Source organism: Phyllobates terribilis, unplaced genomic scaffold (assembly GCF_046119375.1).
Source record: "Phyllobates terribilis strain yellow unplaced genomic scaffold, ASM4611937v1 Scaffold_4__5_contigs__length_816908805, whole genome shotgun sequence".
NCBI classification, from domain to species: Eukaryota; Metazoa; Chordata; class Amphibia; order Anura; family Dendrobatidae; genus Phyllobates; species Phyllobates terribilis.
In genome coordinates this window covers 272,218,073-272,242,400 of record NW_027362764.1, presented here as the reverse complement: position 1 = coordinate 272,242,400, position 24,328 = coordinate 272,218,073, and positions in this window count along the sequence as shown.

Below are 24,328 nucleotides of genomic sequence, written 5' to 3'. Positions count from 1 at the left end.
GTCACTAATCCCCTACCAAGGGAGAATCTACTTAGACAGTATATGTTATGACGGTGGAGGAAAAAAATCTAAAAGTAAGAGTAAAGGAGTAAAGGGGTAAAAGGGACTATGGAGAAGCCCATCTATTGAATAGATAATGCAAGCACATAAACTGATGAATCAAGACAGCAGAAAATGCCCAAAAACGTCCACATACCTGGTAATGAGGGGTGTGCTCAGGAGAGATGTAGCAGTAAGATGCCGTATAGTGAAAACGGAGAAGGTGTTTTCCTTTTATACCCCATAAAACTGGTGCGTTGATTAGAGCAGTGTGCGCACCGCTAACATATGTGAGTATCCGGTCATGCGCAGTGCGAGCCGTCGGACTTCCGGTCCGCGTGCTGGAACGCAAGGAAAAGCAGTGAGACTCACGAAATTTCCAGGCATGCGCAGTACATGGGGTGCGCTTCTGATATGGCAGTTGAGACTAGTGTTGAGCAAGCACTAAAATGCTTGGGTGCTCGAAGCTCGGGCCGAGCTCACCGTGATACTCGGGTGCTTGACCCGAGCAACGAGCCCAATGTTAGCCTATGGGAGACCCGAGCATTATTGCGGCGGCACCCGCAGCAGTCTGTAGAAAGCCTAAAAAGTTCCCAAAACGATAGTGACAGTGCTCAAATGACATGGGGACAGCATGGGGATTGCCCCAGGAAGCATTTCTGACCCCCCGGTCACTGCTGTCAACAACGTGGTCAGAGGTATTAAGCCACTTTTAAGGGCTCACAATAAAACGTTCAAAAACGAAACTGAAACTGTTTTCCTGTGAAATATGTTAAGGAACATCCTTTCCAGGGTAAAGACTTGTGTATAAGGTAAAATAAATAACCAAAAACAAAATTACTCCTCCACGCCTTGGGCTATGTTCACAAGTAGCATTTTTTATGCGTTTTTGAACTTTTGTATTGCTTTCAACCGTGAGAAATGCATTCACCGGGAAATGTCATTTTAACATTTTACAACCTTATCTGGCCATGTGCTGTGTGACACATGCATACAGTGCTGAAAAGACATGGGAACAGCATGGGCAAGACCCCTGGAAGCATCTCTGACACCCAGGTCACTGCCTAAAAGTGTGCCCATCAGAAGTGATCCTTGCCGCATCAGAAGATGCAGACTTGCAACTATCCCCGTGCAAGTCCTTGTCCCAGGGCAGTGTTCAATTGTACCTCCCCCATTCCTTGCAATGCAAGTTCAAATATGCAGCCAATCACCCACCCACTAGCAGGCTGCAATACTATACTGCTAGCTTGCACTTGAAATGGGGCCTTTTAGTTTGGAAGATGCCGAAGCTGGCCACTACCTCATGGCTGCGTCGGCGGCGAGGTCTCCATACTCAGTCCCCAGCCGCCACTATTTGTCCTGGGAACCTTCCCAACACTTTTCTTAGCCTGGCCTGCTTTAGGGCAGCATTGGACGAGCCCACCAGACAACCAGAGACTCCTCCGGTGGGCCCTGTCTTCTCCATCAGGGGAGTTGAGAGTGCCAAGGTGAGGAGCATGATGATGATGATAGAAGTTAGCATCTGCTTTGTTTTCTTGGAATGCAAGCGTAAGTGTGCAGCCTGCCACCCACCCACCCCCAGGCTGCAATACCATACTACTAGCTTGCACTTGAAATGGGGCCTTTTAGTTTGGAAGAGGCTGAAGCTGGCCACTACCTCATTGCTGCTTCGGCAGTGAGGTCTCCATACTCAGTCCCCAGCCGCCACTATTTGTCCCGGTAACCTTCCCCACACTTTTCTTAGCCTGGCCTGCTTTAGGGCAGCATTGGATGAGCCCACCTGACAACCAGATTCCTCCGGTGGGCCCTGGCTTCTCCATCAGGGGAGTTGAGAGTGCCAAGGTGAGGAGCATGATGATGATAGAAGTTAGCATCTGCTTTGTTTTCTTGGAATGCAAGCGTAAGTGTGCAGCCTGCCATCCACCCACCCCCAGGCTGCAATACGATACTGCTAGCTTGCTTGCACTTCAAATGAGGCTTTTTAGGCTTGTGGAGGCAGACGCCGGACACCATGTCATGGCTGGGTTGGCGGCCTGGTATCCATACTCAGTCCCCAGCCGCCCGGCGTCCGGGTGTCCACACTCGGTCCCCAGCCACCAGGGAGCAGCCAGGTGTCCATACTCGGTCCCCAGCTGCCCTTATTTGTCCCGGTGCACCTTATACACAAACGCGCATACCAAAACATTACCTGTGCCCTCCCCAGTGCATTTAGTTGGAAGGACAGCCTATTACGCTGTAGTGTGTGCATGCCAACCCCCTTTTCATGCACATGCGAAGATGCCTCCCGCCCTGCACCTGTCGTTGCAGACCTGCAACTATCCCCATTCAAGTCCTTGTCCCAGGGCAGTGTTCAATTGTACCTCCCCCATTCCTTGCAATGCAAGCGCAAGTATGCAGACTGCCACCCACCCACCCCCAGGCTGCAATACCATACTGCTTGCTTGCACTTGAAATTGGGCCTTTTAGGTGTGTGGAGGCGGAATCTGGCCACCACGTCATGGCTGCGTCGGCGGCCGGGTGTGCATACTCGGTCCTCAGCCGCCACGCGGCCGGGCACCCACACACGGTTCCCAGCCGCCTGGGGGCGGCCGGGTGTCCATAAACGGTCCCCAGCCACCCCTATTTGTTCCGGTGCGCCTTATACACAAGCTCGCATACCAAAGCATTACCTGTGCCCTCCCCAGTGCATTTAGTGGGAAGGACAGCCTAACCACAAACACGTGGACAAGTGAATGTGGCCAGGGATGGTCCATCTCACTGACGTCTTCACACTGGGTTAATATTGTGGAAGTCGGGACACAGTTGGACACTGGGATGCAACACATCCTCCAGACATAGAGGATTGCGGGTCCTGGGTCAATCAGGCTTCAACACGAAGTTCAGAAGGTAGACAGCAGCAGTGGTTGGCAGCCTACACAACGAGTAAATTATTCATGATCATGAGGCCATCCATCTCCTTAGCTTTCTGTGCCTTGGAATGAAAGCGCATGTATGTAGTAGCGGCTAGGCCTGAGGAGGTCAGCGTTTTGGCGCATATAATACCTCCTCCGAGGATTGCTGGATGTTTTCCTGCTACTATCCCAGTTCTATGACTCCCATTAAAACAAAGCTTCAGGTGATGAATGATGGATAAGGTGGTGGCAAAGGAGAAAGAGCAGGAGGAACAGGGACCATTCACATAAATATCAGGCCAGTCAACCACACATGTCTTGTAGGATATGTTTCTGTACCAAAAAGAGCAGTTCAGCTACACAGTTATAGGGCATACAGTGAGTGCAATGCCTACCAAAAATTTCGAGGCACTCCAATGGCCCTTGGAAGTGACATGGAGGTCAGAGGGCCTTAATTAAACCGTTTTTTCCATTTATAGCAACTGGGTCTCCTGTACACTGTTGGCCTAAGCAGTGAATGGAAGGCTTTCCAAAAATTATGAGGAACTGCAATGCCCCTTGAAACAGACGTGGATTACAGCGTACTAAAAACCTTCTACCCATTATTGGGGAGTGGGTCTTCCTTAGTGTTCGCCTATGCATTGAAAAGCAAAAGCTGACTAAAATAAGGAGGAAATGCAATGCCCGTTGGAAGAGTCGTGGAGGTTAGAGGTAATTAAAAACAACACTTCAATGCCTCTTGGAAGAGCTGTGGAGTTCAGAATGGTTTAACAAGACAGTTTTAATGCCCCTTGGAAGAGACGTGGAGGTCACAGTAGCTTAACAAGATGGTTTTAATGCACCTCGGAAGAGACGTGGAGTTCAGAGTGGTTTAACAAGACGGTTTTAATGCCCCTTGGAGGAGACGTGGAGGTCACAGTAGCTTAACAAGATGGTTTTAATGCCCCTTGGAAGAGACGTGGAGTTCAGAGTTGTTTAACAAGACGGTTTTAATGCCCCTTGGAAGAGACGTGGAGGTCACAGTAGCTTAACAAGATGGTTTTAATGCCACTTGGAAGATACGTGGAGGTCACAGTGCAATAAAAAGACAATATCAATTCCCCTTGGAAGAGACGTGGAGGTCCCAGTGGAATAAAAAGACAATATCAACGACCCTTGGAAGAGACGTGGAGGTCACAGTAGCTTAACAAGACGATTTTAATGCCCCTTACAAGAGCCATGCATTACAGCATATTAAAAACATTATTCCCATTATTGGGGAGTGGGTCTCCCATAGTGTTTGCCTATGCCTTCCAAGCAAAAGCTGCCAAAAATTAGGACGGAGGAACTTGCAATGCTGGCAACACGGACCACGGTCACCTTGGTGGTATAGTGGTGGTGAAGGCTGAGGATAAGGAGAAGAGCAAAAAACAGCCGAAATGAGGAAGTGTATACCCATGTGTGGGTGTGAAGCGATGCATGGGAATACACCTCCCGAAATAACACAGTGGATTTGACTTTATGTTACTCTGCTGTCATTTGGTGGTAATGAGAAGTTTGGCCCAATCCAGCCCTTGTTCATTTTGATAAGGGTCAGCTTGTCAGCATTGTCAGTTGACAGGCGAGTGCACTTATCAGTTATAATTCCCCCAGTGGCACTAAAAACACGCTCCGATAACACGCTAGCAGCAGGGCAGGCCAGGACCTCCAAGGCGTACAGAGCGAGTTCATTCCAAGTGTCCAGCTTGGATACCGAATAATTAAAAGGCACAGAGGAATTACGGAGGATGCTGGTACGGTCAGCAAGGTACTCCCTCACCATCTTTTGAAACTTTCCACTCCTTGTGAGAGTACCCCGCGCCTCAGGGCCTGTAAGCTGGGCGGGTCTCAGAAAACTGTCCCAGAACGTTGACAGTGTTCCCCTGCCTCTGCTGGATTGGAGTTGCGTCTCTCTCTCCTGTACGCCTTGGTTGGGCAACGAACTGTGACCCCTGCCGCTAGCGTGTTCAGATGGCAATTTTTTTAACAGTTCTGCAACAAGGGCCTTCTGGTACTGCCCCATTTTTGTAGACCTCTCCACCTCAGGAATAAGAGAGTGAAAGTTCTCCTTGTAGTGGGGGTCTAAAACTGTCACCAACCAGTAATGACTGTCACCCAACATTTTGACAACACGAGGGTCACGGTTAAGGCAGCTTAACATAAAGTCAGCCATGTGTGCCAGACTGGTAACGGGCAAGACTTCCGTGTCCTCACCAAGATGACGACTGACCATGCTCTCCTCCTCCTCCTTCCCCTTGTCCTCAGGCCACCCACGCTGAACCGACGGTATGACAGTTGTACAGGTACTACCGTCTAAAGCGCGTGATACCAGCTCCTGTTCTTCCTCCTCCCCCTCTCCCTCATTGTCCCCCAATGCATGTTGGGATGAGATGAGGCTGGGCTGTGTGTAATCGCCCGCTATGGCTTCTTGATCCATCTCATCATACTCTGGCTGCAATGCCTCCTCTTTAATTCTCTGCAAAGAGCGTTGCAAAAGACAGACAAGTGGGATGCTGACGCTAATGATGACGTCATCGCCACTCACCATCTTGGTGGACTCCTCAAAGTTTGTCAGGATGGTACATATTTCAGACATCCAGGTCCACTCCTGAGTAGAGTTGAGCTAGCTCCGTAGTGTTCCAGTTCGGTTCAGTTCGTCAAACACCCGTATGTTCGTCGAACTGTTCATCGAACACCTTCGAACACCATTAAAACCAATGGCAGGCAAACAAAAACACATAGAAACACATAGAAAACACCTTCAAAGGTGTCCAAAAGCTGACAAACTGCTCAGAAGACACAACTAACACATGGAAAAGTGACAAGGACATATAGTCATGCGAAAAGAAAAGAGGTGGAGGAGTAAAAGGAGGGGGAGACACAGATATAGGCATGTCATGCCCTTCTAAAACCAAAAAAGTGCGAAGCTGACATGGCCAGTCCATTCCTGCCCGTGCGACCTCTGTTTGTGCCAGAGCTGCGGTGGACCCTGACGGCCAGCCCCCCTCTCCCAATACTAGTGCCTGTCAGCTGGTGGATCGAGCGAGCCCCCCTGCGGTGGAGGCACGTCTAAGCTTTTTAATTTAAATTGTCTCTGTAATTTGAATGAGTACACTTTAAATCCTTTTACAAGGATCTATTGGAGGGCAAGTCTGATGCCAGCAGCCGCGGGAATTCCAGCTCCAGTAACGTCCACTAAAGCTGCTGCAGTTAAAAAGCTTTTATAAGGATCGAGCTTGGCGGTCCAGCGCAAGGCGTCCTACCACTAGTCCCAGCCCGTTTGCTTTGGTGTGCCTCCCCAATGCTCTTCACTAAGTGTCCTGGGGGCCCGAAGCATTTCCTTTGAAAAAATTAAGTGTCCAAACTACAGGTGGTGTAGCTTGCTTAACAGGTGGGATAATCCGCTGACTAGCAGACACTGCTACTAGGTCCAAAGTATTGCCTGGGCTAGATGCAGTTAAAAATTTGTAATTAGATACTCTCGTTTGATGCTGAGAAAGCATTCCATAGAGTCTCTTGGCACGCCATATATTATTCTCTTAAAAAGCTTGGGTAGGGGTCTAGGGGACCCTTTTATAGCCAAAATCATGGCCCTGTATCGCAATCCGTCAACTAGGCTGAAGATAAATGGAACATTTTCATCACCTTTCATAATCACCAATGGGACAAGGCAGGGATGTCCTCTGTCCCCTCTCTTATACATCCTAGTGATGGAGCACCTGATCTCATCAATTCGCGATAACCCCAATATTAGGTGGATTGAGGTGGGAGGCACCGAGTACAAGTGCTCTGCATTTGCTGATGATGTCCTAGTATATATCACTCAATCACATATATCCATCCCTGCTCTTATGGCTGAAATAGATCACTTTGTTACATGGTCAAATTTTAAAATCAATGCAGGGAAGTCTGAGGCCCTCGATGTCTCCCTCCCCAAATCCATACAGGAATCCATCCAGCCCAACTTTCCCTTTGCCTGGCCCTCACAGGGTATCAAATACTTAGGAATTTGTATTCATAGAGTCCTCTCCCATCTATTTTATCTTAATTTTGGGCCCTTTATTGAACAACTCCATAAAGATCTTACTTCTTGGACGGTGAAGGATTTTTCCTGGTTCGGCAGAATAAGTATATTGAAAATGAAAGTCCTACCTAAACTCTTATACCTTTTCCAAACCATTCCCCTGGTAATTCCCTCAAATTTTTGGAAAAGACTACGCAGTAGCTTTTAGTCTCCCCTGGATGACACAGGTGGGGCAGATGGTGATTGTCCCGGCCCGCTAGGCCACATTGTAGCACAGTGAGCTTCGCACTGCAACTTATGCTTCATATCCATGTGACGGTTCATGCATGAAGTACTCAAACTATGGATTTTTTGGCCTCTACTTAGCTTTTGGTGATAAATGTTACAGAAAACACGAGTTGGGTCATCCTTAGCGATCTGAAAAAATGCACAGGCTATGCAAGGTTTAGAGCCCATGCGACTCTGCTACTAGCAATACTATCAAATGATTGGCTGGGTTAGATGCAGAGCGTCTGAGTTTGGTTGTGGGTCCCCACAGTCTGCCTAGGCTAGATGCAGTTAAAAATTCTTATTAGATACACAGGCGGTGCAGTTTGCTTCGCAGCTGGGCTAATACGCCCAAAGTATTGGTAGACTCTATACTAAATAAGGAAGGATTCACTGACTGTGGTGGCCCCTCCGTGGGCCGTGGCAATTGGTGGAGATTTGGTGGATGATTATAGGAGAAAGCTCCTTAATAGAGAAAGTTGGTGGATTTATACTTTAAATATACGTGTACCAGCGGGTTTAAACATCAGACATGATTTGATGTATCATTATGAGTGATCATTTATAGATTATTATTATATATATGTTCCTTTTTTCTTCTTTTGTTTTTCTTTTTGATTATTTACATTTATATGCATTGTTTCTATGCTATAGGATTTTAACATGGTATGTGTGTTTAAATTTCTGATTAACTCAGCCTTGAACAGGTGCATAGCAGGACATGACATATAAATACCACTTCCTTGCTGTTTTTTTGCTATGCAATGATTAAGAACTCGTATATATATTGTGCAGAAAGAAGGGTGAAAGTCCGCCCAGACTGGAGGAAATTGGAGTTTCATAACACATATTTGAACTGGAGAGGTATTAGAGGCCTGCAATGGCCACAGGTACTAATGGAGGTAATCAAGGTAGGGATAGAGGCAAGAGGTCCGGTCATCTTAGTTATACAGGCCGGGGGAAACGACATAGCTTATCACAAGAGCGCATAACTAATGGCAATAATGAAACTAGACACTGAGCGCTTCAGAGAATTTTTCACAAAACTAACTATAGTATGGTCAGAGATTGTGCCGAGAACGGTATGGCAAGTTGCGTGAGACATCACGGTCATCGAACGGACAAGGCAGGTAATAAATATTTGGATGGCAAAATTTATAAGAGACAGAGGCTGTGTAGTGATTCGACACCGACAACTGGAAGGAGATAAAGCAGGCCTCATACGGCCCGATGGTGTTCACTTAATGGATATTGGACTGGACATATTCCTGTCAGGACTCCAGGATGGAGTGGAACAAGCGTTAAGAGTGATGGATGGGGTTCGGAGTCCTGCATACGAGTACGCAGGATCCTCCGTGGCCTGGAAATAGAAAGGACATGTTGGAGAGTTACACTTGTTGGCCAACTTGCTGTTGTGGAGACTGGAGACACAGGGCATGCTGCAACAAGCTGAATTATTTTAGAAATAAAATGCATTTCTAATGGAATGAGTATAAACAGTTAATAAAGCTGTGACCGATCCTCACCCATCCAGTTGTAAGAGTTACATGATTGTATTGTCAATGAAAGGGGGGCGTTAGGGGGCTGAGCATCTGGGTTTGGTTAGGGGTCCCCACAGTCTGCCTAGGCTAGATGCATTTAAAAATCATTATTAGATACACAGGTGGTGCAGCTTGCTTCGCAGCTGGGTTACTACACTGACTAGTAGACACTGAAGCTTTGGAGCAGACCTCTGAGTAAACAGCTCTTCAGACTCAACCATCTGTGTTACCCCAAGCCATAGTGTATGGATTTTCTTACGGTTAAAAGGGCGGGGGAGGGGGAGGAAAGACCCAACCCACCTCTAATTGACGATGGCAACGTCACGTAAAACAAAGCAAGGGGACTCCAAAACGAGTCTCCATTTTTTCCAAAAATTTGTGGCACAGACACCACTTAAGTGGCATCAATTGCCCCAGAGTTGCTTAAAACGGTTGGTTAGAATGAGTATCACACACTGCTACTATGCCGAAAATTATTTTCCAGTCAAGATGCAGCTAAAAATTATCAGTAATTTGCAAGCTGGTGGAGCTTAGTATAGATGGCATAATAGAATGAGTACCGCACACTGCTACAGGCCCAAAATTATTTTCCAGACAACATGCAGCTAAAAATTATTAGTAATTTGAAAGCTTAAAATGGTTGGTGAGGTGATTTTACGAAATCCTCAAGCTTTTACTCTCCCCAGGATGACACGGGTAGAAAAGTACTTGCGGATCCATGATTTGTTCATTTTTATGAACGTGTGTCTTTCTACATTCTCAGTGGACAGCCGCGTGTGCTTATCTGTCAGCACACCACCAGCAGCGCTGAACACACGTTCAGAGAGAACGCTGGCTGCGGAGCATGACAAGATCTCCAAGGCGTAAGTGGCGAACTCCGGACATTTATCCAGATTGGAAGCCCAAAAAGAGCAAGGGTCCAGTGACACAGTCATGGCTTCGATGTTTACTTGGAGATACTCCTGTACCATCGTCTCTAGGCGTTGACTATGTGTCAGACTTCTTGTCTCCTGTGGCCTTGCAAAGGATGGGCTAAAAAAGCTGTGACATGATTCCGCAAAATTGCTGTTACCAGCAGATACTGTGTTTCTGTTACGGTTTGAGTGCTGAACACTCGACTGTCCCACAGTTGGCAAGTTAGAACTGTGAGATTCACTACGTGCACCACTGGTGTTTTGTGGAAAAGCACATGTAAGTTTCTGCAACAGTCTCTGCTGATACTCCTGCATGCGTGAATCCCTTTCTATGGCAGGAATTATTTCGGCAAATTTACTTTTGTACCTGGGATCTAAGAGTGTGGCAACTCAGTAGTCAGGATTATTTCGAATTCTGACAATTCGAGGGTCATGTTGCAGGTAGTGCAGCAAGATGGCACTCATGTGTCTTGCGCATCCAGGAGCACCAAGTCCCTGTTGTGTTGGTGGCGAGGTAACAATCATGCTTCCTTCCTCTGCCCTCTCCCCCCAACCTCGCACAACAGAAATGTGATCAAGGTCTCCCTCATCTGATGAGTCTTCCATCAGTTCGTCCTCCACTTCTTCCTGGGCTCCTGCACCTTCCTCACTAGTTTGGCTGCTACCATGCGCCCTGGTAAATCCATCTCCCCCACCCTCACATGCCTGCCGCCTTGGTGCTGCCAACCGTCTGGACCTTGCAGATGTTAGCCCTTCCGTATACAACTCCTCCTCCTCTACTTCCTCCACCTCCTCTTGTCGCACCACCTGACTCCTAATTCTGTTTAACATGTGCTCCAGCATGTAAATCACCGAAATAGTCATGCTGATAATGGCATCGTCAGCACTAAATATCTTCGTCGCCATTTCAAAACTGTGCAGAAGGGTGCATAGGTCCCTGATCTGAGACCACTCCTCCAGCGTAATTTGCCCCTCCTCTGGATCCCGTTGGCCCAGGCTATACGTCAGAACGTATTGCACCAGGGCTTGTCGGTGCTGCCACAGTCGCTGCAACATGTGCAGAGTTGAATTCCACCGGGTAGGCACATCGCATTTTAGCCGGTGAAGTGGCAGGCCCAACGACTTCTGTAGAGATGTAAGTCGCTGAGTTGCGGGATGCAAACTGCGGAAGTGATCACACAGCGACCGTGCCCTCTGCAGAAGGCCATCTAGTCCGGGATAGTGGCCTAAAAATTGCTGGACAACCAGGTTCAACACGTGAGCCATACAAGGCACGTGTGTGACATTGCCCCGGCGAAGGGCCGCACCGAGGTTTGCAGAGTTGTCGCACAAGGCCTTCCCTGGTTTCAGGTGCAGTGGAGACAACCATTCATGAAACTGGTTCTCCAGAGCTGACCACAACTCCTCAGCTGTGTGACTCACATTTCCCAGACATTTCAAAGTTGATCCCTGCTGCCAGCATAGTAAGGAGGTGGGCAGGATCCCTTCTGCGCAGTTAGAAAGCGTGTGGCATGACCAGACAGGCTTTGGGTGCAGGTAGGGGACCGAGAGGAGGTTGAGGAGGCAGAAGCAGTGGAGGAACTTTGAGATAAAGAGGATTGACGCACAACTCGTGGGGACGGTAAGACTTGGACAGCAGCCCCTTGTCCTGCTGTCACCATAGTTACCCAGTGCCCAGTCAGCGACATGTAACGCCCCTGTCCATGCCTACTCGTCCAAGTGTCTGTGGTGAAATGCACCCTGTCACACACAGAGTTTCTCAAAGAAGCGGTGATGTTGTGTGCGACATGCTGGTGGAGCGCAGGCACACCTTTCTTTGAGAAGTAGTGCCGACTGGGCATCTGGTACTGGGGCACTGTGACGGACATAAGGTCTCTAAAATCCTGTGTCCACCAGGCGGAAAGGCAGCATTTCTGTAGCCAAGAGCTTGCAGATGGTGAAATTCAACCTCTTAGCTTTCTCATGGCTAGGAGGAAATGGTATTTTACTTGTCCACATCTGAGGGACCGAGGGCTGGCTGTTGTGCTTAGACGGGGTTGAGAAGGGTGTCCCCGGCAAACTGCCGGTCTGTGAGGAAGATGCAGGTGGACATGTTAGGTTTCCTTGATCCAAAGGTGGTGCTCTCGATGTCGGAGAGGGCTCAACACCAGCTGGTGTTTCCACCTCCAAAGAAAATGATGACCTGCCAATCACGCTGGCTGTTGCGGGTAAAGAGGTGGCTGGTCTGCGACTCAAAACAGGTGTGACTGCTGTCCCCCCAGTCACAGAGGATGAAGAGGCTGTGGATGCACAAGATGGGGCAGACGGTGGTTGGCCCTGCCCGCTAGGCCGCATTGTAGCACAGTGAGCTTCCCACTGCAACTTATGCTTCATATCCATGTAACGGTTCATGCATGAAGAACTCAAACTATGGATTTTTTGGCCTCTACTTAGCTTTTGGTGACAAATGTTACAGATAACACGAGTTGGGTCATCCTTATCGATCTGAAAAAATGCCCAGGCTATGCAAGGCTTAGCACCCATGCGACCTGAAGAGCCACCACGACTTGTGGTCAGAGGCAGAGTTGTGTTTGAGGATGCAGTTGTTGACGTTCTTCCAGTACTACATCTCTGTCCAGGAAGGCGCAACCTGACCTTGTCGTCACTAGCATCCTCCTCCACCTCCTCTGCTGACCTCATCGACTGGCTGACTGTGGGTTGACAGTAAGTGGCATCTGCAACCTTGTCATCATCACCCTGTGTGTTCTCACACCCGTCGTCCTCAGAGCCAACCTCTTCCTGCCCTGACAAAAAACTCAAGTTGTCGCTCCAATCAGGTATTTGAGTCTCATCATCGTCTTCCTCATTGTCTCCACCAACAGGAGTTACAGTTTGGGAACGAGGGTCTACATTATGGTCAGAACCTTCTGCGTCTGGTCCTGGATCCGACTCATAAAGATTCTGTGCATCAGTGCAGATCATTTCCTTGTCTGGATTCACAGAAACTCTGGAGCCGACCTCTGATTCCCAGGCTATAGTGTGAATAAACAGCTCTGCAGACTCAACCATCTGTTCTACCCCATACTCAGACGGGCAGCTGGAGACTTGGGAGCTGTGAGGAAGCAAGTGCTATTGGGGTGACACGTCTGAGGACTGGAGTATTTGTGATGTTGAAGTTGAGGTGGAGGAGAGCCCACTTAAAGAAGCACTTGATATCCGTTGAAGCACCTGCTGTTTTTGTGACTCATCTGGAATTTGTAGCGATTGGTGTGGCCGTAAGAAAGGGATCGTATCACATTGTCCGCTAAAAGAAGTAGACATCTTAGTTTGGCTGGAAGATGGTCTTTCTTCTGCAGATGTTACTGTTGCTTTAACACCTACCCCACAGACACAACCTTTTTTTCCCTTCCCAGCACGCCTATTCTCCTTTCCACCAGCAGCAGGCCTTTTTCCACTCATTTTGGTGGTTAACTAATTGACAACTCTGTAGTTGTTTGCACAAAAAACGATGGATGGGAACCGAGCAGAGCTGAGTGGCCAAACTGTGGTATTAGCCCAAAAGGATTGGCTGGGTTAGATGCAGTAAAACAATTTTATTACATACACAGGTGATGGAGCTTAGTATAGATGGACTAATATAATGAGTCCCACACACTGCTACAAGCTCAAAATTATTTTCCGAGCTAGATGCAGCTAAAAATTATTTGTAATTTGCAAGCTGGTGGAGCTTAGTATAGATGGTGGCGCTTAGTATAGATGGACTAAGAATAAGTCCCACACACTGCTACAAGCCCAAAATTATTTTCCAAGCTAGATGCAGCTAAAAATTATTTGTAATTTGCAAGCTGGTGGAGCTTAGTATAGATGGATTAAGAATAAGTCCCACACACAGCAGCAAGCCCAAAATTATTTTTCGAGCTAGATGCAGCAAAAATTATTTGTAATTTGCAAGCTGGTGGAGCTTAGTATAGATGGACTAAGAATAAGTCCCACACACTGCTACAAGCCCAAAATTATTTTCCGAGCTAGATGCAGATAAAAATTATTTGTAATTTGCAAGCTGGTGGAGCTTAGTATAGATGGACTAAGAATGAGTCCCACACACTGCTACAAGCCCAAAATTATTTTCCGAGCTAGATGCTGATAAAAATTATTTGTAATTTGCAAGCTGGTGGAGCTTAGTATAGATGGACTAAGAATAAGTCCCACACACTGCTACAAGCCCAAAATTATTTTCCGAGCTAGATGCAGATAAAAATTATTTGTAATTTGCAAGCTAGTGGAGCTTAGTATAGATGGACTAAGAATAAGTCCCACACACTGCTACAAGCCCAAAATTATTTTCCGAGCTAGATGCAGATAAAAATTATTTGTAATTTGCAAGCTGGTGGAGCTTAGTATAGATGGACTAAGAATAAGTCCCACACACTGCTAGAAGCCCAAAATTATTTTCCGAGCTAGATGCAGATAAAAATTATTTGTAATTTGCAAGCTGGTGGAGCTTAGTATAGATGGACTAAGAATAAGTCCCACACACTGCTACAAGCCCAAAATTATTTTCAGAGCTAGATGCAGATAAAAATTATTAGTAATTTGCAACCTGGTGGGGCTTAGTATAGATGGCCTAATAGAATGATGCTATGCCCAAAAGGTTTTACTTGGCTAAGTTCAGGAAAAAAATTGTATTCTATACACAGGTGGTGTAGCTTGCAACACAGATGTGCTACTCCACTGACTAACACACACTGCAAGAGGCCAAAAAGGATTTGCTTAGCTAGATTTAGCCAAATGCTGTGAAAAACACTTGCACAGCACTGGCACAGACCTGCCTGGCAAAAAGTCCTAGGAAATGCTGTAACCTAGTCCTCAAAAGGACTGCAATTACAATTAGTCCCTACTCCCAACCTATCTATTTAAGAGCACAGACCTGCCTGATAAAAGTTGTAGGAAATGCTGTAGCCTAGTCCTCAAAAGGACTGCAATCACAACTATTCCCTACTCACAAGCTATCTGTATATTTCTGAGAAAATTGGCTTGAAATTAACAAAGTATAGCGCACACAGCAACAGCGGTGCCGTCTAACACGCAGCTGCAGCAGTGAGAAAATGGTGGCGACGGGGAAAATGGCTGGGTCTTATAGGGCAAGGACATGTGACATACACAGCCAATGACACATGCCCTTGCTTGTGTGAAAAAAAGCAGTTCGCTCCGTGTGTGCGCTGCTGATAGGCTGACAGATTGCACCTCCCCACTGTAAATTCATTATTTCTGCAGAGATCCATTCCCTGCCCCTCCCCCCGCCCCGCTGTACACTCAAACTGCGTATTAACATTGATTATCAGCATTACTGTGAAAAAATCCAGTTATGATTTTGGTGCACGAACAGTTATCGAACATAACCTCGAACAGCCGGATTTTTTTCAAATCGTTCGTGTTCGCCTTACGGCTCGAACACCGCTCAAAACTGCTCGAATTTGAGATTGGCAAACAGTTCGAGTCGAACACTGCTCATCTCTACTCCTGAGGTATTATGTGTGGAGTCTGAACTGAATACTGATGGCCTTGTTGATGCTGGTACTCCACAACTGCTCTCTTCTGCTCACAAATCCTTTGCAACATGTTAAGGGTAGAGTTCCAACGTGTGGGGACATTCCACACCAGTCGGTGTGCCGAAAGCTGCAAACGCTGCTGCAACACAGCAAGGGCGGCGGAAGCTGTAGCCGACTTCCGAAAATCAGCTGACAGGCGGCGTACTTTGACGAGCAGATTTGGCAACTCGGGGTACGATTTAAGAAACCGCTGAACCACGAGGTTAAGCACATGAGCCAGGCATGGTACGTGTGTGATCTCGCCTCACCTCAGAGCCGCCACCAGGTTACTGCCATTGTCACACATCACCATGCCTGGATGTAGGTTCAGCGGTCTCAGCCACAGATCTGCCTGTTCTTTCACAGTTGTCCACAACTCACAAGCAGTGTGAGGTTTATCACCTAAGCTTATGAGTTTCAGCACAGCCTGCTGCCGCTTGGCTGAGGCAGTACTGGAGTGCTTCCAGCTTGTAACTGATGTGGTGATATCTGAGATGGAGGCTGAACATGAGGAGGAGGTGGATGATGCGCAGGAGCTGTACACTGTGGGGGCAACTCTGACTGACATAGGGCCCGCAATCCTCGGTGTGGGGAGGATGTGTTCCGTCCCAAGGTCCGACTGGGTCCCGCCTTCCACTATGTTTACCCAGTGTGTCATCAGGGAGATGTACCGTCCCTGGCCACAAGCACTTGTCTACGTGTCCGTTGTCAGGTGGACTCTCCCAGTAACTGCGTTGTTGAGGGCACGGCAGATGTTTTGGGACACTTGCTTGTGTAGTGCGGGGATGGCACACCGGGCAAAATAGTGTCGGCTGGGGACCTAGTACCGAGGGACGGCCACCGCCATAAGGTTGCGGAAGGATTCCGTCTCCACCAGCCTAAAAGGCAGCATTTCCAATGCAAGCTGTCGTGAAATGTGCGAATTTAGGTCTGTGGCCTGTGGGGCGTTGGCTGCGAATTTGCGCTTTCATTCAAAGGTCTGGGATATGGACAATTGAACGCTGCGGTGGGACGTGGACGTGGACGTTGATGCTGTTTCTTGAGAAACTGCCATAACAAGTGAAGACTGAGAGGAGGGGGCATCTTTGCATGTATTATGGACAGGGGATTGCCTTGCACGCACAACAGGGGGTTCTATTACACGCACAACAGCGGAAGAAGCAGTGGTGACACCCGCTGACACTGGTCGTGGACCCTGGAGTCCGCCCCACAAAGTCGGGTGCTTTGCTGACATGTGCCTGATCATGCTGGTGGTGGTCAGGCTGGTAGTTTTGTCACCCCTGCTGATACTGGCCTGGCAGGTGGTACAAATGGCCTTTTTGGAGTTATCAGCAGAGTCTTTAAAAAAATTCAAGACTCTGGAAGAACTACCGGTTTACTGGCAACATCGTGTTGGTGTTACGGGGAACGGTTGCCCGCCTTCTGTCTGCGGCCACCACACTGCTTCTTCCTGCCTGTTGGGGTACTCTGCCTCCCTCCCCCTGTGTGCTTCTGGCCTCTCTATGTGTGTCCTCCTGCCACGTTGGGTCAGTTACTAGATCATCCACCACCTCCTCCTCTTCCACTTGCACACCACGGTCCTCCTCCTCACTTCGTGGCAATTGTGTCTCGTCATCGTCCACCTCTTGTGACAAATTGCCAGCGTCGCCTTCCTGTGGCCGTGGCTGTTCAAATATTTGCCCATCGCTACATGGGATCTCCTCTTCCACCACTTCAAGCGGAGCAGGCGAGGGGCCCAAATATGGAAATGGACCAGTGAACAGCTCTTCAGAGTGTCCAACTGTGGGATCAGTTGCTGTCTGACGACACTCGGCATGGTGGGAGGAAGGAGCATCAGGGTGTGACTCATGGCTACTAAGACTTGACAATGTGGAAGTCAGACCGGAGGTGGTGGTGCCCAGGTGACTGGTAGTTGTATCTGCTATCCAATTAATAACCTGTTCACACTGATAAGTTCGCAATAGTGGTGTTGTGTGCTTCCCTAGTAATTCGGTCAAGAACTGGGAGCAAGAAGATGTGGCTGTTGGTTGTGGCACATTTTCACCTTGGCCACGGCCCCGTCCTCTGCACGCACCATCACCACAACGTCCAGTTCCACATCCCTTGCCAAGCGACTTGAATGAATTAAAATAGCTTACACTCGCACTATCAATGGCAAAAGGGTAATAAAAAGGAGATTTGAACCGTGGAAGAGGAAAACCACAGTTCTAATTCTCTGGCCTACACCAGAATCTTTTAAACAGATATATTTGTGTCTGAACAGTCAGCGAGACACTCAAACTGTTTTTTTTTAATGTAAAAAAGCCAAAAAGGTGGATTACACCCAGTTTTCAACCGTGGAAGAGGAAAACCACAGTTCTATTTCTCTGGCCTACACCAGAATCTTTTAAACAGAAATATTTGTATCTGAACAGTCAGCGAGACACTCAAACGTTTTTTTTTTTATGTAAAAAAGGCAAAAAGGTGGATTACACCCAGATTTGAACCGTGGAAGAGGAAAACCACAGTTCTAATTTCCTGGCGTATACTAGACTTTTTTAAATAGATATATTTGTGTCTGAACAGTCAGCGAGACACTCAAGCTGTTTTTTTTATGGAAAAAAGGCAGAAAGGTGGATAACACCCAGATTTGAACCGTGGAAGAGGAAAACCACAATTCTAATTTCCTGGCTTATACCAGACTTTTTTAAATAGATATATTTGTGTCTGAACAGTCAGCGAGACACTCAAACTGTTTTTTTTTTATGGAAAAAAGGCAAAAAAGTGGATAATACAGAGATTTGAACCTTAGAACTGCAAAACCACAGTTCTAGTTATCTGGCCGAAACCAGACTTTTTTAAACAGATATATTTGTGTCTGAACACTCACAGACACACTCAATTTTTTTTTGGGGGGGGGGGGGGGAATACCAAAAGGTAAATAAGACGGGTATTTGTACAGTCTGACTGAGGGAAAAAAAAAAAAAGAGGATTTAGATGAAAAAAAAAAGGATTTTTTCTGGCCTCTGAGCAGGGCCGGCGTCAGCACCCGGCCCACGCGGGCAAGTTTCGGGGCCCTGAGCAGGCGGGGGGCCCACTGGCTGTCGGGCACCCCGCCGGGCTATGGACGGAGGAGAGTGGTGCCAGCACCCGCCCTTCTCCCCTGCTTGCTCAGGGCCCTGGCAGCCGGATACTTACCTCTCCCCGTGCCTCCGCAGATCCGTTGCCTTCCTGCTGTGCGCTCCCTGTGACGTCTCAGGTTCTATTAGTCCATCTATACTGACCTCCATCAGGTTGCAAACTGAATATATTTTTTTTCTGCATCTACCTCTGAAAAAATATTGGGCTTCTAGCTGTGTGTGGGACTTGTTCTATTAATCCATCTATACAGACCTTCATCAGGTTGCAAACTGAATATAATTTTTTTCTGCATCTACCTCTGAAAAAATATTTGGGCTTCTAGCTGTGTGTGGGACTTGTTCTATTAGTCCATCTATACTGACCTCCATCAGGTTGCAAACTGAAAATAATTTTTTGTCTGCATCTAGCTCTGAAAAAATATTTGGCCTTCTAGCAGTGTGTGGGACTTTCTCTATTAGTCCATCTATACTGACCTCCATCAGGTTGCAAATTAAAAATATTTTTTATCTGCATCTACCTCTGAAAAAATATTTGGGCTTCTAGCTGTGTGTGGGACTTGTTCTATTAGTCCATCTATACTGACCTCCATCAGGTTGCAAATTAAAAATAATTTTTATCTGCATCCAGCTCTGAAAAAATATTTGGCCTTCTAGCAGTGTGTGGGACTTTCTCTATTAGTCCATCTATACTGACCTCCATCAGGTGGCAAACTGAATATATTTTTTTTCTGCATCTACCTCTGAAAAAATATTGGGCTTCTAGCTGTGTGTGGGACTTGTTCTATTAATCCATCTATACAGACCTCCATCAGGTTGCAAACTGAATATAATTTTTTTCTGCATCTACCTCTGAAAAAATATTTGGGCTTCTAGCTGTGTGTGGGACTTGTTCTATTAGTCCATCTATACTGACCTCCATCAGGTTGCAAACTGAAAATAATTTTTTGTCTGCATCTAGCTCTGAAAAAATATTTGGCCTTCTAGCAGTGTGTGGGGCTTTCTCTATTAGTCCATCTATACTGACCTCCATCAGGTTGCAAATCAAAAATAATTTTTATCTGCATCTACCTCTGAAAAAATATTTGGGCTTCTAGCTGTGTGTGGGACTTGTTCTATTAGTCCATCTATACTGACCTCCATCAGGTTGCAAATTAAAAATATTTTTTAACTGCATCTACCTCTGAAAAAATATTTGGGCTTCTAGCTGTGTGTGGGACTTGTTCTATTAGTCCATCTATACTGACCTCCATCAGGTTGCAAACTGAATTTAATTTTTTGTCTGCATCTAGCTCTGAAAAAATATTTGGCCTTCTAGCAGTGTGTGGGACTTTCTCTATTAGTCCATCTATACTGACCTCCATCAGGTTGCAAATTAAAAATAATTTTTATCTGCATCCAGCTCTGAAAAAAATATTTGGCCTTCTAGCAGTGTGTGGGACTTTCTCTATTAGTCCATCTATACTGACCTCCATCAGGTTGCAAGCTGAATATATTTTTTTTCTGCATCTACCTCTGAAAAAATATTGGGCTTCTAGCTGTGTGTGGGACTTGTTCTATTAATCCATCTATACAGACCTCCATCAGGTTCAAACTGAATATAATTTTTTTCTGCATCTACCTCTGAAAAAATATTTGGGCTTCTAGCTGTGTGTGGGACTTGTTCTATTAGTCCATCTATACTGACCTCCATCAGGTTGCAAACTGAAAATTATTTTTTGTCTGCATCTAGCTCTGAAAAAATATTTGGCCTTCTAGCAGTGTGTGGGACTTTCTCTATTAGTCCATCTATACTGACCTCCATCAGGTTGCAAACTGAATATATTTTTTTTCTGCATCTACCTCTGAAAAAATTTTTGGGCTTCTAGCTGTGTGTGGGACTTGTTCTATTAGTCCATCTATACTGACCTCCATCAGGTTGCAAACTGAAAATAATTTTTATCTGCATCCAGCTCTGAAAAAATATTTGGCCTTCTAGCAGTGTGTGGGACTTTCTCTATTAGTCCATCTATACTGACCTCCATCAGGTTGCAAATTAAAAATAATTTTTTGCCTGCATCTAGCTCTGAAAAAATATTTGGCCTTCTAGCAGTGTGTGGGACTTTCTCTATTAGTCCATGTATACTGACCTCTATCAGGTTGCAAACTGAATATATTTTTTTTCTGCATCTACCTCTGAAAAAATATTTGGGCTTCTAGCTGTGTGTGGGACTTTCTCTATTAGTCCATCTATACTGACCTCCATCAGGTTGCAAATTGAATATAATTTTTTTCTGCATCTAACCCAGCCAATAGTTTTGGCCTAATAGCACAGTTTGGCCACTCAGCTCTGCTCAGTTCCCATCCATTGTTTTTTTGTGCAAACAACTCCAGAGTTGTGAATTAGTTAACCACCAAAATGAGTGGAAAAAGGCCTGCTGCTGGTGGAAAGGGGAATAGGCGTGTTGGGAAGGGGAAAAAAGGTTGTGTCCATGGGGTAGGTGTTAAAGCAACAGTAACATCTGCAGAAGAAAGACCATCTTCCAGCCAAACTAAAATGTCTACTTCTTTTAGCGGACAATGTGATAAGATCCCTTCTTACGGCCACGCCAATTGCTACAAATTCCAGATGAGGCACAAAAACAGCAGGTGCTTCAACGGATATCAAGTGCTCCTTTAAGTGGGCTCTCCTCCACATCAACTTCAACATCACAAATACTCCAGTCCTGAAAGGTGTCACCCCAATCGCACTTGCTTCCTCACAGCTCCCAAATCTCCAGCTGCCCGTCTGAGTATGAGGTAGAACAGATGGTTGAGTCTGCAGAGCTGTTTACTCATACTATAGCCTCAGAATCAGAGGTCGACTCCAGCGCTTCTGTGAATCCAGACGAGGAAATGATCTGCACTGATGCCCAGAATCTTTATGAATCGGATCCAGGACCAGACGCAGAAGGTTCTGACCATAATGTAGACCCTCATTCCCAAACTGTAACTCCTGTTGGTGGAGACAATGAGGAAGACGATGATGAGACTCAAATACCTGATTGGAGCGACAACTTTAGTTTTTTGTCAGGGCAGGAACAGGTTGGCTCTGAGGACGACGGGTGTGATAACGCACAGGGTGATGATGATGAGGTTGGAGATCCCACTTACTGTCAACCCACAGTCAGCCAAGAGATGAGGTCAGCAGAGGAGGTGGAGGAAGATGCTAGTGACGACGAGGTCAGGTTGCGCCTTCCTGGACAGAGACGTAGTACTGGAAGCACGTCAACAACTGCATCCTCAAACACAACTCTGCCTATCACCACAAGTCGTGGTGGCTCTTCAGGTCTCATGGGTGCTAAGCCTTGCATAGCCTGGGCATTTTTTCAGATCGATAAAGATGACCCAACTCGTGTTATCTGTAACATTTGTCAGCAAAAGCTAAGTAGAGGCCAAAAAATACATAGTTTGAGTACTTCATGCATGAACCGGCACATGGACATGAAGCATAAGTTGCAGTGGGAAGCTCAGTGTGCTACAATGCGGTCTAGCCGGCCGGGCCAACCACCGTCTGCCATATCTTGTGCATCCGCGGCCTCTTCATCCTCTGTGACTGGGGGTACAGCAGTCACACCTGTTTTGGGGAGCAGACCTGCCACCTCTTTACCCGCAACAGCCAGCGTGATTGGCAGGTCATCATTTTCTTTGGAGGTGGTAACACCAGCTGGTGTTGAGCGCTGTCCGACATCGATAGCACCACCTTTGGATCAAGGCAACCTAACATGTCCACCTGCATCTTCCTCACAGACCGGCAGTTTGCCGGGGACACCCTTATCAACCCCGTCTAAGCACAATAGCCAGCCCTCGGTCCCTCAGATGTGGACAAGTAAAAGACCATTTCCTCCTAGCCATGAGAAAGCTAAGAGGTTGAATTTCACCATCTGCAAGCTCTTGGCTACAGAAATGCTGCCTTTCCGCCTGGTGGACACAGAGGATTTTCGAGACCTTATGTCCGTCGCAGTGCCCCAGTACCAGATGCCCAGTCGGCACTACTTCTCAAAGAAAGGTGTGCCTGCGCTCCACCAGCATGTCGCACACAACATCACCGCTTCTTTGAGAAACTCTGTGTGTGACAGGGTGCATTTCACCACAGACACTTGGACGAGTAGGCATGGACAGGGGCGTTACATGTCGCTGACTGGGCACTGGGTAACTATGGTGACAGCAGGACAAGGGGCTGCTGTCCAAGTCTTGCCGTCCCCACGAGTTGTGCGTCAATCCTCTTTATGTCAAAGTTCCTCCACTGCTTCTGCCTCCTCAACCTCCTCTCGGTCTTCCACCTGCACCCAAAGCCTGTCTGGTCATGCCACAAGCTTTCTAACTGCGCAGAAGGGATCCTGCACACCTCCTTACTATGCTGGCAGTAGGGCTCAACGTCATCAGGCGGTTTTTACTTTGAAATGTCTGGGAAATGTGAGTCACACAGCTGAGGAGTTGTGGTCAGCTCTGGAGAACCAATTTCATGAATGGTTGTCTCCACTGGACCTGAAACCAGGGAAGGCCGTGTGCGACAATGCTGCAAACCTGGGTGCGGCCCTTCGCCGGGGCAATGTCACACACGTGCCTTGTATGGCTCACGTGTTGAACCTGGTTGTCCTGCAATTTTTAGCCCACTATCCCAGACTAGATGGCCTTCTGCAGAGGGCACGGTCGCTGTGTGCTCACTTCCGCCGTTCGCATCCCGCAGCTCAGCGACTTACATCTCTACAGAAGTCGTTGGGCCTGCCACTTCACCGGCTAAAATGCGATGTGCCTACCCGGTGGAATTCAACTCTGCACATGTTGCAGCGACTGTGGCAGCACCGACAAGCCCTGGTGCAATACGTTCTGACATATAGCCTGGGCCAACGAGATCCGGAGGTGGGGCAAATCACGCTGGAGGAGTGGTCTCAGATCAGGGACCTATGCACCCTTCTGCACAGTTTTGAAATGGCGACGAAGATGTTTAGTGCTGACGATGCCATTATCAGCATGACTATTCCGGTGATTTACATGCTGGAGCACATGTTAAACAGAATTCGGAGTCAGGTGGTGGCACAAGAGGAGGTGGAGGAAGTAGAGGAGGAGGAGTTGTATGCGGAAGGGCTAACATCTGCAAGGTCCAGACGGTCGGCAGCACCAAGGCGGCAGGCATGTGAGGGTGGGGGAGATGGTTTTACCAGGGCACATGGTAGCAGCCAAACTAGTGAGGAAGGTGCAGGAGCCCAGGAAGAAGTGGAGGACGAACTGATGGAAGACTCATCAGATGAGGGAGACCTTGATCACATTTCTGTTGTGCGAGGTTGGGGGGAGAGGACAGAGGAAGGAAGCATGATTGTTACCTCGCCACCAACACAACAGGGACTTGGTGCTCCTGGATGCGCAACACACATGAGTGCCTTCTTGCTGCACTACCTGCAACATGACCCTCGAATTGTGAGAATTAGAAATAATCCTGACTACTGGGTTGCCACACTGTTAGATCCCCGGTACAAAAGTAAATTTGCAGAAATTACTCCTGCCATAGAAAGGGATGCACGCATGCAGGAGTATCAGCAGAGACTGTTGCAGAATCTTACATGTGCTTTTCCACAAAACACCAGTGGTGCACGTAGTGAATCTCACAGTTCCAACTTGCCAACCGTGGGACCGTCAAGTGTTCAGCACTCAAACCGTAACAGAACCACAGTATCTGCTGGTAACATCAATTTTGCGGAATCATTTCACCACTTTTTTAGCCCATCCTTTGCAAGGCCACAGGAGACAAGAAGTCTGACACATAGTCAACGCCTAGAGACGATGGTACAGGAGTATCTCCAAGTAAACATTGAAGCCATGACTGTGTCACTGGACCCTTGCTCTTTTTGGGCTTCCAATCTGGATAAATGGCCGGAGCTAGCCACTTACGCCTTGGAGATCTTGTCATGCCCCGCAGCCAGCATTCTGTCTGA